Source organism: Phasianus colchicus, chromosome 2 (genome assembly GCF_987193195.1).
Source record: "Phasianus colchicus chromosome 2, bPhaCol1.hap1.1, whole genome shotgun sequence".
Classification (NCBI taxonomy): Eukaryota; Metazoa; Chordata; class Aves; order Galliformes; family Phasianidae; genus Phasianus; species Phasianus colchicus.
This window is the reverse complement of record NC_143437.1, coordinates 50,590,306-50,609,092: the sequence shown is the minus strand read 5'-3', so window position 1 is coordinate 50,609,092 and position 18,787 is coordinate 50,590,306. Positions and strand designations below refer to the sequence as shown.

General features: G+C 39.4%; 1 long non-coding RNA gene across 2 annotated transcripts in view; it reads left to right on the top strand.

Moving 5' to 3' along the window:
- Positions 1-143: 143 nt before the first annotated feature.
- The window catches only part of LOC149919021 (uncharacterized), an 82,853-nt gene continuing 64,209 nt past the window's right edge, over positions 144-18,787 (top strand). Inside the window, exons 1-4 of one of the 2 annotated variants that reach the window (XR_016464320.1) lie at positions 144-428; positions 2,161-2,246; positions 4,042-4,252; positions 17,044-18,480. This is a non-coding gene — a long non-coding RNA (uncharacterized LOC149919021). Of the gene's footprint in view, positions 429-2,160; positions 2,247-4,041; positions 4,253-17,043; positions 18,481-18,787 lie in introns of those variants that run through there. The other variant, XR_016464319.1, reaches the window with a different exon arrangement.

Here is an 18,787-nt window from a genome sequence, read left to right as displayed (position 1 = left end):
CCCATCCGCTTGGCTTTGCTCTGCAGCTTCGTGGGGTGTGAACTTTGAAGGAGTCAGCTCAGATTATCCACGTTTATGACTGGTTTTTTTTCAGCAGTGCCCCACCGTACCAGTCACTCATTTCCACTTACAAAAAAATAAAAGAAGACAGTGCTGCCCAGAAAGCAGAGGGTGGGCTGTAGTCAGGAGGAAAACTACACAGTTCTCCTGAGTTTCCTCAGGAGGTCACCTCCTCCTGACCAAAGTCCTCCTCCTACAAGCACTCAATCAGGGAGACAGATTCAGCTGAGAACATCTCCCTGAGCCACAGGAGGAACAGATACTGGGGACCACTGCCTTCGGATTGAGACTGGGCAGAAAGCAGCAAGAAGCTGAGCCAGCACTGGGGAGAATGCAGTAAGAAGCTGGACCACGATGAGCTGCTGGCGGTGAGGCACTGGGGTAGGAGAAAGGGCTTGGCTTGGATGTGTGCACACGGAGAGGCACACGTAACACAGACACACGCGGCCCCAAACGTGGGTTTCACATCAACTCTATGAACAGCGTCAATGCATAGAGGGACACAGAGAGACACGCTTCCAAGATCAACCTTTGCCTCCGCTGGGCACTCGGCGGCCCGGGACAGCAGCGTGGGCCCCGTGGGGTGGCCGGAGTGAGGCGCGGGGGCCTCCCGACCTGGGGCGGTGGAGGAAAAGAAGCGCCGCCCGAACGCGGGGTCGTGACGCCCTCTGGTGGGGGGCGGCGGTCACTGCGGGCCGTGGGGCGGTGCGGGTGTGGGGGCAGCGCTGCGGCTACAGGGTTGCTCGTAGTCTGGTCGTGAGTCAAGGCAGTCCTTGCATTCTCTGGCCCTGTAGAAGCAGCGGTCCCGCTGCCTCTTTTGAGGACGTTTGGGATGGAGGATGAGGGGTGATAATATCTAAAAGGCAGCGACTGGCGTGAGGTTGGCTGTGGCTGCATGCAGTAAGAGCACAGCCCCTGCAAGGCATCGAGCTGGGGCTCTCCCCTCTGGGAGAGGACATGACCCTGGCACCATAGGCACTGGTGCTACCAATGTCCAGGAACCCCTATTAGCAGACGATTCATTAATTGAAATGCTGAGAAACCTTCAGTTTTCTCTTTCTATTTCTCCCACCTGCCTTTTCCAGGTAGTTTTCTGCTTTTGTCTTGTGGTGTCCTACAAATAAACAAATAAATAAACAAATAAATAAATCCAGTAGTAGCTCAGTGGTTTGAAACAGGGTTGTTGAAAATTTTGCTCGGCCTGTGTCTGCTTGTGTATTACCGAGCTGTCCACACTGCTGGATTAGTTGGGTCAGCAGTAATCACTTACGTGTTGCTGTTTAGGATAAATACAGTGGATTTCTTTGTTGGAAACAGAAGAGAAATGTCAGGTTGGCTCTTTGGACCAACACAGGAGGCAACTATGGAGTTCAGAGCAGAAAGCCTTTCTGAGCTCGTAGAGCAGGGAGGGTGCTGTTTGGTGTCTGGAAAGTGTTTGGAAAGTGTTGTTTGCTCACTGTCAGTGATGCCAGCCCAGATCTCCGTTTGCCAGTGCAAGTGGTTTGGCATTGCTGATCTAGAGTGAGATCAAACAAGAGTGAATACAGAGCCAGAGCCTGAGCCTCAGTTTATTTAGCCTAGTGTGAGTGAATGGAGAGATGCCAGTGTTAAATGTAGGTAAGCAAATGCATAATCTGCCACTTGGGCTCATTTTGAAACTCAGTAAGAATAACTTACAATGCGTCTACGCTAAAAAAGCAAGCCTTCTACGTATCTACTTTATCCATTAGCTTCTAACTAAAGAGAAGTATTGTAATCCATTAGCAAAATGAAACTTAAGTGTTGCCTAACTCCATATCCCCATCACCCTGGGTAACTTCTATCTCTGTAATTTCCTTTCTGTGGAATTCATTCTCCCCTTTGGCAGAGTGAGTAACAAGTGGTATACAAAATACCTTAATTCCCTTAAATTGTAAGTGTCAAGTAGAGATTGTATTTAACCAAAATAATGCCTTAAAATACATTGTAATGCACCAAGTGTAATGCACCATTGAGCAATACGGAACATGTGTTTTCAATTTTCTTTTATCACACGTAAGATTTTTTTGCTATTGTTACATGCTGACACTGTAGTTAATAGCTTGGCACAAATTTTTCTAGGGAACATTTAGAGAGGACAAACAAACAACTCGTCTATCTGGAGAACTGGGAGCACTGATCTTTTCTTCCTGATGAGTGGAGTCAAGGTATATGGCATCCTCTATTTCCCTATTGCTGATTTATATGTGTAGCTGGGCCACTGTGTTTCAGATCCTAAAATGAATTAGGTAACTGAAGTTGTTCTGAGTTCAAAAGTCCAGTTTCGTTAATTTGTGTGAAAGTAGTTGTTTTACCTTTTATCATAAACCACTCTCTTTTAGCTTGCATATGAAAGTATATCTTGTATAGTCTGCTGCACGGAACTACATAGAACTGTGATTGCAAGTAGACAAACATTACTTAGACTTCAGACAATTCTGTGTTTAAATGATTTAAATAGTTTGTTTGATTATTCATGTTTTTGGTGTGCTTTTTTTTTTTTCTGCTGACTTTCACAAAATAGTCTATTGAATTAATTTACTACTAGCTGTTGAAATAGTAACATTTAAGTAAATAACAAGCAGTGTTTTCACAAGTACATTTTCTGTTTCAAAAGCCTAAGTATTGAAGCAGAAACTCAATTCAAAATGTCTCATTATCTAATAAAGGAAAAGAAATATCTGATCTTTGTCTGATATTCTGAATTTCAACATTATTTTGTCTAATCTCGCAATGAATTGCTGTGGACAAAGAAAAACTGAGAAAATAATTTCAACTGAATAACTGGGAAGCTCATGACAATGTCTGTGCAGAAAAAAAAAAAAAAAAAAAAAGAACAAAAAAAAAGAGAACATTTTGATTTAGTAAGTTATTCACTGCTATTCAGCCAGCCATAACTGTACAATAACTTGCTCATATGGGATTTTGGAGAACATTAGCACCTAACTTTTCTTTCATGCTCCTTCCGCATGAGTATTGCTGCAGGATACATCTGGCTTGTTGCATGTCAGACCAGTGGTTGTGTAAGATATTGACAGTGAAAGTTTTCCAAGATTTTTCTTTTAGGCCAACAGTTTGTAAACAGCCTTTCAAAATGCCATAAAAATTGTTCCCTTTCCCATTGGCCCCTGAATAATAAGTACAAGGAGTCCTGAACTCCACCACAGTTCTCCCTCAGTTCTCCTCAATTTGAAGTCCAGGGTTAGAAGAGTGTTTCTCTTAGATTTTCTTCATGGCTGAAAGTTGTTAACAGGACTCAATTACTGTAGTGGATGCAACCTGGGGGAAAGTAATGCGTACTTCTGCCTATTTGGTGAAATAATCTATTACTTTAACCATATAGAAGCATTCCCCTGCTACTGCTTTAGGACATTCTCTTATTTCAGTAACATTTCCACCCTGCAGAATGAAGGATCCAGCAACAGAAGACATCATATGCTCCAGACATTCTATCAAGGTGTTTTGGGGCTTTTTTACACCTTAGGCAGGCTCTGTGAGATATTTACAGCCTCCTTCAACTTCAGGTCTGAATCCTGATTCTCTGCACATTTCTCTGCACACACTGCTTGACTTGGGCTGTTCTGTGTGTGAATGTCACAAGAGTGTTGAATACAGTTGAATCAGGTTGTGGTAAGTGCCTTCAGCTATTGAAGATAACAAACCATACTTATTGTTTTTAGGACTTGACATGAGCAGAGACCATAGCCAGAACTGGGAGTGTATTGCTGTGTAAACTACGCAAATGTGAAATCAATAGTCTTCCCTAATACAAAAGCTGTAGGCAACTATAGTAAGTCCAAAGCAAGGGTAGAGGGCTGACAATCAAGATTATTTTTCATTTTAATGCATGTCTTTCAGCTGGCTAATCCTATGCACTTTTTGTCCAAAGTGTTTCATTTGCCACTTCCCTATACTCTGTAGATGTATGTGCACAAGCTGCTACACTTCTATCTCACCTTCCAGGTGCTGCCAAAGTCAAATGACCTTCATTACCAGCATTTTCTCATATGGACCATGACAGGGAATAGAAAAAAAAGAAGAAAAAAAAAGTTATGAACAGTGTGATCATGCAACTCAAGTTGCTTGAATCATGTCAGATGGCAAACTGTACTCTTGGTGGTCCTCCTGTGCAGCCAACTTGTGCTCTGAAGATAAAATAAACCTTATTTCTCAGGTGTGTGCTTCACTTTTCATCAGGAGGTTTTCTTGTCCTATTTTGCTCTCCCTGATGCACTCACGCCCTCATGTTTTTCTTGTATTTTCTTTGCCAGCAAAAGTGCTGGATCTCATGGAATGTATACAGGCAAACAAGGTAATCACTAAGGCTTTTATCAGTCAGTTCCTCAAAATTAAACTGAGCAATATTTATCTGAGAAAACATAGCATTGCTCTGCCTGGCAAATTTCCATTACTCTTGCATAATGTGGATACATTTGGCATAGACATACTATGAAGTTCAAGCCTCAGGAAAGAATGCCAAGTAGTCACTTCTGCTGGCTTGGGTGCCAGAGCAAACACTTTGTGTTGCCTGAGTCAAGGCTTATACTTCTTTTGGAGTTCAAAAGACTAGTGGAAGGAAAATTATCTGTATAAAGGAATTTTAGCTGAAGGTTCTTATAGCTCTCAGAATTCTTCATGCCGCTCTGGAGTCTTATTGCTGATTATCACCCAGAGAACACCAGTGTGTCCTTTCAAGATCTATGAGACTGTATGCTATGAAGCTATATGCTGGGAAAGCATGGCTGATAATTTAATGTGGCTTTTTTGTGAAAAAAAGATGTGATATTTTTGCATTGTATCACTTGGAAGTTTTCATCTATTCTTAAGTTATGGTGCATGCAAATACTTGCTCATGCATCCAAAGAAGTTAAGGTCATATTTCCTCATAGTCCTAAGAACGGTTTTCTACCGGGAAAAAAATGTTGGTGGATTACTCTCATTTACAACAGCCTTGTTAAGCTCATATCGACTTGTATCCCAAGGAAAACTTCCCATTTTCCCTTCTGTGGGAGCAAGAATCTGAGAAAACCAATCAATCAGTAGTTAAATTCCCTATTTGATTTCACAGCTCTTGGGGAATGACTTACCTTACAGATAATATCAATATATTCCAAGACTAAATGGGGCCTCACATCTCTTTTGATGGCTGTTTAATACATAAATGTAGCTACCTGGTTCAGTATGATGAATTCAATGCAGACAGTTGACACTGAGAAAACTGTGGTAGCATGAGATATCATGGGGAGTTCTAGGAGAAAGCCACTACAGAACTCAATCCCCCATCCCAACAAAACATATGGATATATAGGGGTAAGACTGAAGTGAAAGTAATGCTGGGACAGTTGTCACAGTCCAAAACTCTACAAGACTCTCCCAGGATTCCCACAACTACCCTGATATATAGGTATCAGGAGTTATTTTTATGTTACTGAGTGCAGTTGAATTTCAATAATGCCTCTGAAAATATAGCTATCTTTAGGAGAGATACCAGGTAAATCACTATCACTATCCATCATCATTTCAGTATAACAGGGCTACCTGGAGATGCTAATTTTAGGGGAATGAGATTGAATGTGAACCAGATACAAAAGACTACATCACAGGTAGCAACATCACATCCTAGACTTTGGTGTGAAGAGTTGAGGTTCTCCCTGCAAAAGAATTTCCCTAGGACATTTTATGGATCTTAAGCAGTAGTTGTTTTCCACTATGCAAACTTACTTCTGCAACCTTTCCTTTAACCCAAGTTAAAGACACTCATGTTTGTGGAGCATAAGTTTCAGAATCACAAGCACACATTTTTCTGAAACAGCTTGAAACGTTCAAATGTTCCTGGCAAAAATTGTTCAGCAGCCTTGGAACTGAAAGTGAACAATGCCATGCGAGTCACTTGTACCTGTCATAGCTTTTATGTCAGTTGGATTTAATGCATATGAAGCATGTTTTAGAAGTGACCCATGAGGTTTGTATCTCACTGCATAATAATAATTAATTCATTTGGATATTTAGTGGTATATACTACTAAGAGCAAGAGGGGATTCCATCCCTGTGATACATTATTTGCTGCAAACAATTTATGTAAACGTTATTCATCTTTTCAAAATGGAAGTCAGCAAGCATCTTCTGTGGGATATACTTAATTATGACTCTCTTCAGTAGTGATCAGCACAGATCCCTGATAGAGGCATTTATCTGTTGTTTATTGTAAGTTTTGACTGAATTAAAGATGGAGGATAGACCTGATCAGTGCTTCAAGACAGATTCCCAATCTTGGTGGTTAAGGAGTGGAGCAAACAGATCTTATCATGATTATCTTGGCTGTGTAAGCAGAGCTAATGGAAGAGGCTATCTAACTTTTATGAATTTCTGTGCACAAATTTCCAAGCAAGCAGATCTGTGCATGTTGCCCAGAGACTTCTCTGCTTGGCTGCCATCTTACAAAACTCAAGAATGAGGTCTTAATAAGAAACACTGGGGGCTTCCTCCTAAGTGAAAAGCATTCTTTAAAATGCCCTTCTGAAACAGAGCATCAGTGAATGAACTGTTTGTATGTTATTCCTGCCACCCTAAAGCCAAATGGAGATTGCCATGAGCATGGACCAGGTTGCTCAAGGGTTCATCTTGTTGAGTCTTAAAAACCTTAGAGGATAGAGACTGCACAGATTCTTAATGTCATGAATAAATGACACTTGTAATTGTTTAGTTTGCCACCATCAAAAGCTGGAGCGCCCCGCACCTTCAGTCAGGCTGCTGCCTCTCTGGTGTAACAGTTTTCCCTGCTGTCTGTGAAGTTTCCTTTTCATTAATGAGATTGTAGCTTGTCAAGCCAGTTTGTCATAAGAAACAGAGATTTGGGAGAGCAGGGTAGAGGGAACTGCAGACAGTTTTAACATCAATATCTTAAATACTAAAGCTGCACTACTCAAACTGAATTGTGTCACCGCACCTCTGGACGGCAAAGTCTAATAATCCAATTATGAGAGTAATGTAAGGCAGTTTGTTGTCTATTCTGTCATTGTTTATTCCATGTCATGTTTTTAAAAGTCTCTAGATGTTAGAATGTGGACTACGTTTGGGAATTTGGAGTAACTACACTTTTCAGTCCAACAGCAACAGTGAAAGTGTTTTTATTGCACTAAATAAGATTTAAGTTATTTATCTTATTCATAATTACTAATTTAAAAAGGGCCTACCAGTGAGAAGCCTTTTATGGCACGATCATTTTATCACATGGATAGTTGTGGAAAAAGGGCAAATACAATCCACCTGCAAAGTCATATTCTCAACATAATTTTGCAATAAGCTACGCTATGAAAGAACAGCCCTAAAAGCAAAAGTCTCCCGCAAGAACTGTCCCTCAATCATTTCTCTGCACTGGCCTCCTGAGGATGAAATGCCAGCATGGCTAAGCACGGAGAACTGATTTATAGCTGAAATGAAGCCTGCAATGGCTAAAGGTCTACACGAAACGGGAGAGTTTGTTTGCTGAGTTACTATGCAAATTTAACAATTAAATCTTCTCTCAGCTCCTGAGGGAGTAAGGGGGATTACTAAGGAGAAGGAATTTGACACAATTAAAATAATAATAAAAAAAAGATGAAAAATAGAAGGATTCCTTGCAGTTGATCAGCTCTGCTCTGCACAGTAGGCATCACAGCAGTTACTGAGAATTACCACAGAGATTTCCAGGCAGGTTTGTACAGAGAAGGGAAAATACAATGAGAAAATATAAAACCTCCACCATGCAAGTCAACTTTTATTTGTTTGTCTGTTTACAAGACTGAATTATGAATTTATCTTCAAGGCCTTGAGTGAACTCCACACTTCTTACTTCTGCATCCAACCAACTGCAAAAGTAAATAACCTCAGAAAGAAAGAAAGGAAAAAGAAAAAAAGAAAAAAAGAAAAAAAGAAAACTAAGAAACAACAACTCCCTTTGGTTTGACTGATCTGAGTCTTTTAAATTTTTTTATATTATTTTCTTTACTACCTTCACTTCCTAAGCTCACTAGTTTGAACAAGAGACTTCTGTTTTGACAGCTTGTCTCCTGGGTTTCCCACTGAAAAGGCCAAAGCTCCCAGTGAAGCAGCAGTAGCTGGCTTTAAGCAGGAGACAAGCATTCCTTGCTTTCCTGTACTGCATGCAAATGGAAAGAGACAGTGCTCCACGGCTCTGCCAAGCCTCCCCGCAATGTGCCTTCTGCATGGCAATGGCCAGTACAACTGATCATCCAGCAGTGTGTCTTTGAGTCTGTTAATATCTGTGACCCCGGTCCGCTGATCACCTACTTCGGCAGGGGACTCATCATCTGTACAAACAGTGTTCAGAGAGCTCGCGGCCCTGGCTGTACGTGCCAGGGAGTGCTGCTTTGTGCTCTGGCTGTTCAGCACAGCTCAGTGAAGGGCAGCTGCCCCTTCCACGCTTTTAAGTAACACTTCCACGACAACACCTTCAGCTCATCTGTTTTGTTTCTTTGTTTCTAAAATGGCAGTGTATTTTTTTTTTTTTTTTTTTTTAAGTGAGGTGATGAAAGGGCCATCATATCTGTTACTAAGATGCCTACAGGATAATTCAGGAAAAAGCTGGAGAAGAGATGGTCATAAGGCAGAAACTATATTTACACCTCATAACCTGAGCCTTTGCTTTGATGCCAGAACCAGAGCCAATGACATAGATTTGTGGTCAGACGCGCACAAAAATGTGTTTAATAAGATCAAGAATCTCTAAACCGCAAAATAACAGAACTTCAAACAAAGGTAATCAAGGTGCTTATCTATTCCACCTTGTTGTCTATTCTTTTCTTTGGTGAAGGAAAAAGTGCCATCTGTTTGCCAAGGGACAACCAGTAGGCAGTAAACACCAGAAGAGCTAAAGGGGAATTGACTCTGCAGAACTGGGGAGTCAGATGGGCTATCAGGACAGTCATGAAGGCGATCTTAGAGTTGAGATGTGCAGTGGTTTTCCCAGGGTCATGGGGCAGCTCAAAGCAGCCTAAGTATGGAGCACCAAGAGCATCTCATTTTTGATCTCTCTTTGTGTCCCCAGTAGACAGATATCTGAAAATGCAAGATCCATCTCCATATCAGACATCAGTGCCTTAGCGGGGAAAGAAACATAGCCAGCCAGTACCTCAAAGCATGCCCTAGACTTCTGCTACAGAAGAAAAAACAGTCATAATGAGGAATTTTGCAGAGTTCATTTGAATAATGCACTTAGTCATTCCAAAATTCTCCTCTGATTTCTCAACATACATTTACTGAACTTTATTTTAAAACTGAATCCAGACTGGAAGGAGATTAAATGTGTGATGTAGAAGTCTGGACTCTGTCAGAATTTGATAGGGATGGCAAACACAGTCCCTTGTCTGCATTAATTGGAGGAAAAGCCACAAGCAAACCATCTTTTTGCTTTGTTGCTTCCTTTTTAAACTGCTTCAGGATCAGATGCACGAAACAGCATGAACCATCAACACAGGCGATACAAGTAGCTGGCACCACTGAGTAACGCTGAGAGTCTTTTTCATACAAAGCAAGGGATTTTCCTCTCCTTTCAACCCCAAAGTTTTAACTATAAAGGGAGAGCAGTTGTCAAAAAGCTGCTGCTAACAACTATTAAGAGCTACCTGTAGCTTGGAAGAATCTATTATTTTACATCAAAAGTTATTTTCCTCCATAAAACCCATACAAGCTTTTTAAATCACCAAATCTCTATCCAGAGATTTTGGTAACTCCACAGCACAGATATTTCAAGATTATGTGGAAGATCATGTATGTGCAGTAGATTTTTGCACTTATATTCTTGCCAAACTTGAATAGCCATTTTTTTTTTCTTCTGTTATAAAGACAGGACCTTAGCTAGAGCATGTGGGCAGAGATGAGGATCAGCAACATGTCTGGTTTTCTGTTTTCTTCTCTCCCAGTACACACTTATCCACAGAGAATAGGGGTAGTTGTCACTTGTGTTATGAGCTGAGCAAGTGAACAGTTGAAAGCCAGAAACAACAGGCCAGGAATAAGGATTCATCCAACAGACAAATGCAGAAGGATTGGCGCAGAGCAGAAGGAGTACACAGGTAGCAGTGCACCTCCTCTGGCCTGCAGCTAGGCAGTAGAAAGGAAATCATCAAAAGCCAGTGGGAGCAGAAGAGAGAGACAAAATAGGGGACTGAGTACAGGGGAACACAAGGAAGAGAATAAGTCACCTTCAGGGAGGAGGTGGCTCTGTAAATGCTGATTCAGGTATGATTTGAATCAAGGCAGAGAGGAGCTGAAATGAAAAGGTTCCTGTTTACTTTGGCAAATTGCAATACCATGACTACCTGCTTGGGTCTCTGCCATTTTCTTCCCAGCAGTTTGTTCCTCCTATAACCTGACTTGTCTTATTTCCAGTGGCAGTTTGGCTCACAAGTCCTCCCTTCTGCTATGCCAGCTCATCTGATATCCCAGCCAGCTCTTGAAGTACTCACAAATCCTCCACTGCTCTTGCCTTTTGCTGACAGCTCTTTCTGTATTAAGCATCTTTGGTAGCTATACTTTAAATCTGCCAGGCTGTGCCAAGCAACAGGTCACTCCATTTGTATGCCATTCATCAGTGTTCTCCATGTGAGGATGTTCTCCATGTAAGAAAAGGCACAAACTGAGACTGAGGAATGCTAAGGAGTGGAAGAAACCTTCAACACAACAAGTTAGAATACTCATCCCTTAGTTTTATGAACATTGACTTACCTCACAAAATTAAGGAAAGAAAAAAAAATTCTATCCTGGGGCAAGCTTTCTCAGTCAGTTTAAACATTTTTCTCTTGATCAGCAGGGTTTATAAAAGAAATGCTGATAGAGCCTTAACCTCAGCAACATGAGCACTATTGTTGTGATAATCAATGTAAAGAGCAGTATCAGTGCTTTAAGCATCAATAATAATAAAAAAACCTAGAGAATCTTGCAAAGAGTCATATAAACAGAACAAAGAAGGGTCATAACAAAAAAAGCTTAGAAATTTCCTTCCTCTTCTGAGGCTCAAAGATTTTTCTCTATATGGTATGAAAAAAGAGACAGAAATAGAATTTCATTTGCTTGTGCTCTTAAAGATGAAGTTTACGCCTATCTGAAGATTTCAACAGCTTCAAGTCAGAAGAATGGAGGCACTGTAAATCTTGAGCACACATGTTACTACATATGTAGAAGCTGTGTGTGTGTGTGAGAACAGTTGCAATAGGGACAACCTGTTATTAGGAAGCAGATATGCTGAGTTTCAGGTTCATGTTACCAGGAGACTCGAAAAAGTTGAAACTCAGCCTAACCAGGCTGCCAATGGCTTCTAATGAAAATTTCCATTTGGAAAGGCTTGATGTTGACTTGGCATGATACCAAACAAGCAGCCTGCTGCAAAATTTTATACCAATTGTATTTCTCCTAATTAAACCTTGTCTGACCTCAGCATTAAGAAACAATTTGTCTCAGGATATAACCAGCACACATAAGTGATTACATTGCATTTGCCCCATTAGCATTATTTGGCTTCTACTCTTTCCAGAGCTCCTACTCTTGCAAATGCTGCTTGAAAGACAGAGGTCTTTCAAGAAAGATTCCCACTCTAACTTTTTTGTGGGATAGAGAAGAAAGGGAGGAAAGGAACTGAACTTTAAACTGAAAATGTCATTGCCTTTTAGTCAAATCATAAGCTCTCAGAAAAAGTGATCAGATAGTGCCTTGAAGTTTATTCAGGGACAATGAAAGGCAAAGTTAAGAGGACTTCTGCAAACCACTGAAAACATATATGTTGTTTTGAATTGATAAATAAATAAAGAATAAATAAAGGTGATAAATTAATTAGCTATTATATCTCCCATCTTGACATTTTTTTTTCTCAAATCCTTTAAATTCTGCTTCTCACCTGTCAGAGATATCAGAAGGGAGGGAATTTGTTGTCCTGTTTGTGACACATTTGAACATAACCCTTGAGAAAAGACAACTACCTCTGGCAGGACATGGGATGCAGTCCTTTTCTCTGCCTTTCTGGCAGCTAGGGGACAAATGACTGACAAGTGGCAAGACAAGTCGTGTAGAGGTGAAGGCGAGATGTGGGACCATGTTGCACCCCCAGTGCTGAAGGGGCATCTGTAGAGACTTTTAGTCTGTCAGAGTAATTGTCACTGGTAGTTCAGAACCCCTCAAGCACAGAGAGGAGAATTATCTAAAAATATGGGATGTAAAAATCTCTGCATCATGATTTGTTGACAGCCTAGTGCTTTGAAAGATCCCTGTTTCCTGTAGATGCTTTGGTCCTCCCTGAGGAGCTACCATGATGAGGAGGCTGGAGGGAGAAGGAAAAGGAGAAGGGGTCTTCCTATCGACTGTGCTTACTGCCACATGAGCAGAATGACTAAGGTGTGAAAGACCAAGCTCACAATTGGATAGGACTAATGCCTAAATTAGACCTTTCTTTGTTTCCTTGCCATTTTCAGACCAAGGAAGATATTCTAGTGTTTAGACATTCAGGGAACCGACTGGAAAATAGCAGCAAGATGTGTTTGTGCCAAGGCCATTAACCCTCCATTCTTGCCAACATCAAATTAAATAAACTGAGAAAACAATTTGCATGACACTGTCACAGCGATATACAGCTGAGGCAACCTTTTGGAGAACTGATCTTCTGAGGAGGTGGAGTAGAGCAGACACAGGCAATGACTGTGTGGTCAGGCCTGCTAGTGGCTGAGCCTGACATGTGGAAACAAGCTCCACAGTTCTGTGCACAGCCCTTCATATGCTGTTAGACTCCTGAATGTCATGTATGGGTGCTGAAAATCTCCTGTGAATACCTGTCTCCTCCTCTGACCCCTGCTGCAAACTGCTGGTACGTTTTTCTGATGATCTTCTAGAAGCTGATGAAAGCCCATAGTATATATAAGTACATGAACCATTTTAAATCAACAAGAGCATGGCAAAAATAGAATCCATGATTGCTGGTGAACGTGGAATCAGCTGGCTTGAAAGTGTATGGAGCTGACCACTTCTATCACTGCCTGTACTTGCTCAGGCCTAAAGGAGGAGGAGGGATGTACTCGCTCTTTACAAGCAGATAATCTGCTGTGAGAAACAGAATAGCAGCAGCCACTTCCCTGGCTTGATTTCTTGTGAACTCAGCGTATACAGGAAACGCTTCAGTTCCAACTTTAAGTCACGGCTGCTTTTTTATGTCCCTGTAGCAGCAGAGTGTCTGCACTTGGGATCCAAGATCCAAGATCTGAATCTATGAGATGAGAAACAAGAAAGTCGTCTAAGACACATCTGGAGTTGAAATCTTGATGCTGAACAGGCACAGTTAATTACCGTTGCTTCAAAATTGCTATGGATTAGCAAAAAAAATTATATATGGATAATTATCCAAGTATACTTTAGTTTGAGAGAGTCTATCAGCTCTCAAGGAAACATTTAAGGCTGAATAAATACAAATATGCATTTTGCACATTGCCTAACTACCCTCATTCTTCTTCCATGTATTTACATATTTAAACAATTGACTGTAAAGAATGTGTTGTGCTATCCCTCATATAAGTCCAAGAGAGCATATCTGAATCCCATGTTAACTCTTTGAAAATATAAAGCTTAGTTTTATTTAAGTACTAAATCATTTACTTTAATTTTCTCTCTTGTTTTGGTTTGCTCCCCCATGCCAACCTCATCAAAAACAAAACAACCACCCAAATATAACCTACTCCCACACCACAAGGTTATGAAAAACCCTACAAAAAAAGGATGTTCTCTCTTGGAGCTGTCTGTGGGCAGATACAACATGTTCTTTACAGTCCATTGTGTAAATATGAAAATATGTGGAAATTGAATATATTTAGGCAAGTTTTAAAATGCATAATATTTATTCAACTCTAATAGCTTCTTATTAGGAGTCAATAGCGTCTATCAGCTAAATGGGTATTTCAACCATTTTCAATAGACACATTATTTACTCAATAGACCATAATGATTCTGAAGAAGGCATTAGGGCCTATTATGCAAATCTGTGTGTATTGTAGGTGTATTCAAAAATAGTAAAATTTTGACCCTGGCTGTTCTACAGATCCTGATGCCATGGCTCTTTAGAAAGCAAATTGTGTAAACCTACTTTGAATGAAATAGGAAGGTTAGAAGTAGCACAGTGGGAATAATAGATTTTTTTTTTGGCTGGGCTACTGAACAAATAATAGAAATATATATATATTTTTCATTCCTCTTTAGGAATTCTTTATCTTCATCAAAATAAAATAAATCTAAAAAAGGAAGAGATAGTTTTGAACCAGAAGAAATATTTCATTTGACACAAAATGTTTTTACTCCTTTTTTACCAAGTAGGTCTACAATTATCTTCATTGCACTTCTGGTTGGTTAGCACATTCTCCCAGGAGACCTACAGTGAATAACTTTCTTGACAATGGATGTAAGAGGGAAGGACTTGGACATGAATTTGCACCTCTGCTAAAATGGCAATGCCAGTCTCCTAGTGCTTTACTTGATCAGAATTCCAATTTCTTTCCAGCTATACTGCTCACAAATTGTTTCAGGCTGACTGAGGATAGATTATTATTCTTTTTTTAAATGAATTTACTGCAGAAAAGCCTATAAAGATAGCCTATCTGTACTGGTATGGGGCAGCCCTAATAGCTCTTGGCAGGTGACCTGATTCAAAACTAATAGGTATTAATGAAGATGCTCCATCTGATTTCAGTGGGTTTTAGCTCTGTGTTTCTTGTTGCATGCCTGATACAAAGAGATTTCTTTAGGGAGCCTTACAAACATCCTAAAAGAAATGTATAACTAAGGAAAGGTACTTCTGACTCACATAAAAGCACATGAAATTCCCTCAAGCTGCAAGTGATAGAACAGTTATCTTCATTCTTATCAAATGTTAAAAAACAACAACAGAAACAACAACAACAACAAAAGCCCCTTTTTTTCTGAAAGAAAAGGTACGCAAAAGATAGATCCACACCAAACTATTAAACATACAGCAATGAACTCTGGATTAAGACACTTAGACCAACTTGAGAACCAGAAGTCGTATCATAGACGATCACACAAAATGCCTGTCTCTATAACCTGTGGAATTATTTCAGCTTTCAGCTGAAAGTATGCTCTCTCAAATAGTGTTACTGTGCTCTTTGTATCTGTAGTAGTTTCCATGGAAATAAATAGTAGACATTACTTTTTGAGCAACCTATGTAAAATATATTCTTCATATCCATCTCTGAAGACCATATGGGGTGATTCAGCTATGCTGCCACATACAGTTGCCTCATTTTTATTAGTGCTGGTAAATAAGTCTTCCTCCCACAATAAGGTCACTAGTGAACACCAGTCCAGATCTCTACAAGCTGAGAGTTGCTACTGAGAGCAGTGTGAGCCAAATGGTTGTTTTATGACTTATAGCTGAGCAAATACTCTTACTGGCTAAGAGGTTACAGGAGTGAATGTAAGGTAAGCATGGACAATGCATAATGGTCATCTAGAAACAAAAGTGAAGATTTGAGTATAATAACTAACTAAAGAAAAGAACCCTAACCATGCTATGCTTATTTACTATTTATAGTCTTGTACCAACAACAGCACTTCCTTTACATTTCCTTTTCCTTTTTTTTTTTTTTTTTTTTAAGTCTTTGTGGGAATAAATTATTGAAATGAGTTTTGGGGGAGATGAATACCCTGGAGAAGCTTTGGACCATTACATTCTTTTAGACCATTTGCCTTTAACTCTCACTTGAGTTACTGTTCAACAAAGTTAATAGCTGCAAATTCTTCAGGGATTGTTTGTTAAATCATGTCCAGGAAAATAAATATAATGAATGAACAATCTCAGGAGAGAGCCCTGACATTAAAAAAAAAAAAAAAGAAAAGTAACTGAGTGTCAGAAGTATCAAGTCATGAAATAAGCAAAGAAAATTAGCAAAAATTAGATATGTTTTGCAGCAATTAGAGGACTAGGTATAGTCTTCTCCAGGGGACCACATCCAACTCCTGAAAGCTCAACAAGGAGCCAGTTGTGTTCTGTATCCTGATATCTAACAGGACAGATCTGAAATGTAGAACTACAAAATAGCATAGAGATAGTTGGACTAGATGGTCTTAGTTGCCTTTTCCAGCCTTAATGATTCTGTGATTCTGTGAATGTGAATGTACTCTGCACATAACTTCCTTCACACCCTTTCAGCATTTCAATGTGCTTCAGCTGCCACTGAATCAATGGACTTTGATATGAGGAAGCTGGAGCACAGCTTTGAACTCCCCTGAACCCAATTATATCTGGTCATTTCAGAGAGCTGTGGTGGTGTGACAGCAGATGCGTGCTCTCTGAGCTAGGAGGCAGAAAGTTCACGACAGACTTGAGTATTGCAGCTGCAGCAGCAAATTCAAACTGTGCTGTGGTATTGCAGGTTTTACACTCCAGTAAGGTAGTAAGAAGCTGAACTAAGAACTCCACTAATTAATAGAAAGGCATTTGGCAATTGGTGTCTGGTGTGTCCTGGGGTTAATGCCTTTTCATTGTCATGGCACATGTGGTTGCTTTTGCCTTTGAGAGTTCCTGAAGATGTGTAGAGGATTTAAATCCTTTGCTGGGGGTAAGAAGTCACCTTTTTTCCCCCTTCTAGTATAAAATATCTCTTGTCGTTGACAATGAGACTTGCCTTTTAATGCCCAAGAGAGAATGGGAATAGCAGGGACCTTAATTTCCTAGAGATATAGGGAATATCACATCAAAATGATAGTAGAAAGCAGATTTAATTTTGCCCTTGGTTTGTGTAATTAAAAATGAGCCTGGTGACAGGGTACTACTTATAGAGAGAAATACACCCTTGGGCAGAGGACTGCTGAAGTCTTATGCATTTCTGGAGTCCTATTTAAGTCTTTTTTTTACTCGACTTTATTAAAATCAATTTCTTTCCTTGGTCCTGAAAATGTACCTGTGAAATGTTTCCATAGGCCTTCCCCAGCACTGATAGCTTTCAAAACCTCATTGCTGATTCTGAAAGCCACCGAATCAGTCCTGATCTCTACTACATCAAGCAAGAACGAAGAGCTTCCAGATGCCCCTCATGGCTGCCAGTGATTTCCCTTAACAAAAGAAGAGGGCACCAAGAAGACCTGCCTTTTCAGTTTTTTCTCAGGTAGAAAAAAACAAGAGAATGTAACATTTCAAATGTGAACACATGCATATTTTAATTCTCTTTCCCATCAAAAGCTCATGTTAACATTTGGCCTTTCTCTTCCATTCTATCATGTATTTCAATTAAAGATAAAACTTTGCTTTGGATATGGAAGAGATTAGCTGAGACCTGCTCATGTTTTGTGGTCATGTGACAAGCTTGGCATTCCCCAAAGTTCTGCTACACCAATATTTTTCTTACGCTTGTAACACAAGAAATGGAATATTTTTCACTCTTTCTAAAAATAATTTTAAATAAAGGAAAAGGATGGATTCTGACTAATGCCAGTTGGAATGTAACCCCATTAATTTTTTATAATACACTGGTTTTCAGTTCTGATTATTTCTTGTATTCTGTCTGAAAAATGCTGTGAAACAATAGTGAAAAAAGAGCATTTTTCTGTTAAAATTGTGTTGAGAAATCTGTGGTAAGAATGGTGAAATTCCCAGGTTTCTAATCATTCTCTTGATATGCAGTCATAGTGAAAATGGGACAATACTGATTTAAAGAGTATGTTATGAGAGTAAGAGACTCCAAATTTTTAAATGATTGCAAAGTTCAGCCAAATTCTTGGTTATTATTAGCTGGGACAAACTTCATGGAAAGTAGTTGTAACAGAATTAAGAGGAAATTGTTGCTTAAAAAAAAAAAAAAAAAAAAAAAAAAAAGAAGTGGGAAACAACTGCTTTTCAAATGGTAGCAATGATCATAAAAGCATCATCTAAGTAAAGTATATTTTTGGCTTTGAAGAAAACATGAAACATACTCTATTTAAAAATTATTAAATATAACTTTAAATGTGGCAATAGTAACAAATGTAAAACAAACAAACAAAAAAAACAACAAAACCAGTCCCATTATTTTACCTACAGAATTGACAATAAACATCAACATTTTCTGAGTGTTTTTCAGATACTAATGACAATTTTTATGCCTTGATATCACATCTTTAAAAATGAATTCTGTTATTTCTAATAAATCTCTTAAACATTGCTTTTTTGAAGTCATACATAAGCAGTTGTGTTATTCACCTATGAAAAGTGTACAATGGGCAGAAGGAGAAACCAACTGCTAGAAATATGAAACTGGACTTTTTAACTTTTAAAGATTCACAAGACCAAGGCCTCGGGTTTTTGCTAGAGTATCTGAATAATTATCAGCTACAATACTACAAAGATGAGTTGGATTTTGAAGCTGGGAAGATATAAAATATCTTCTGATATAATGATGTTAATTTAATCGCTTTAATCAAAGCAGAATATAAACTTCAACAGAATGTTAATAATCTCAACTTCAACAGGTCATTTGATCATATTGGCTGGGTGTTCTTCTGAAAATGATAGAGACGTCTCACTATGTAGAAAAGTCAGAGTTTTCCCCTCTATGGTAGTAATCTTCAGTGTAGCAACAGATTAATTTTTCAGAGAAGAGAAACAGATTTGTTTGGTTTTGTTGGTACTGCAATAAGTAAGTTGCAGACACTTTGGTATATCCAGTGAGATTCTGAAAGGCAATGGATT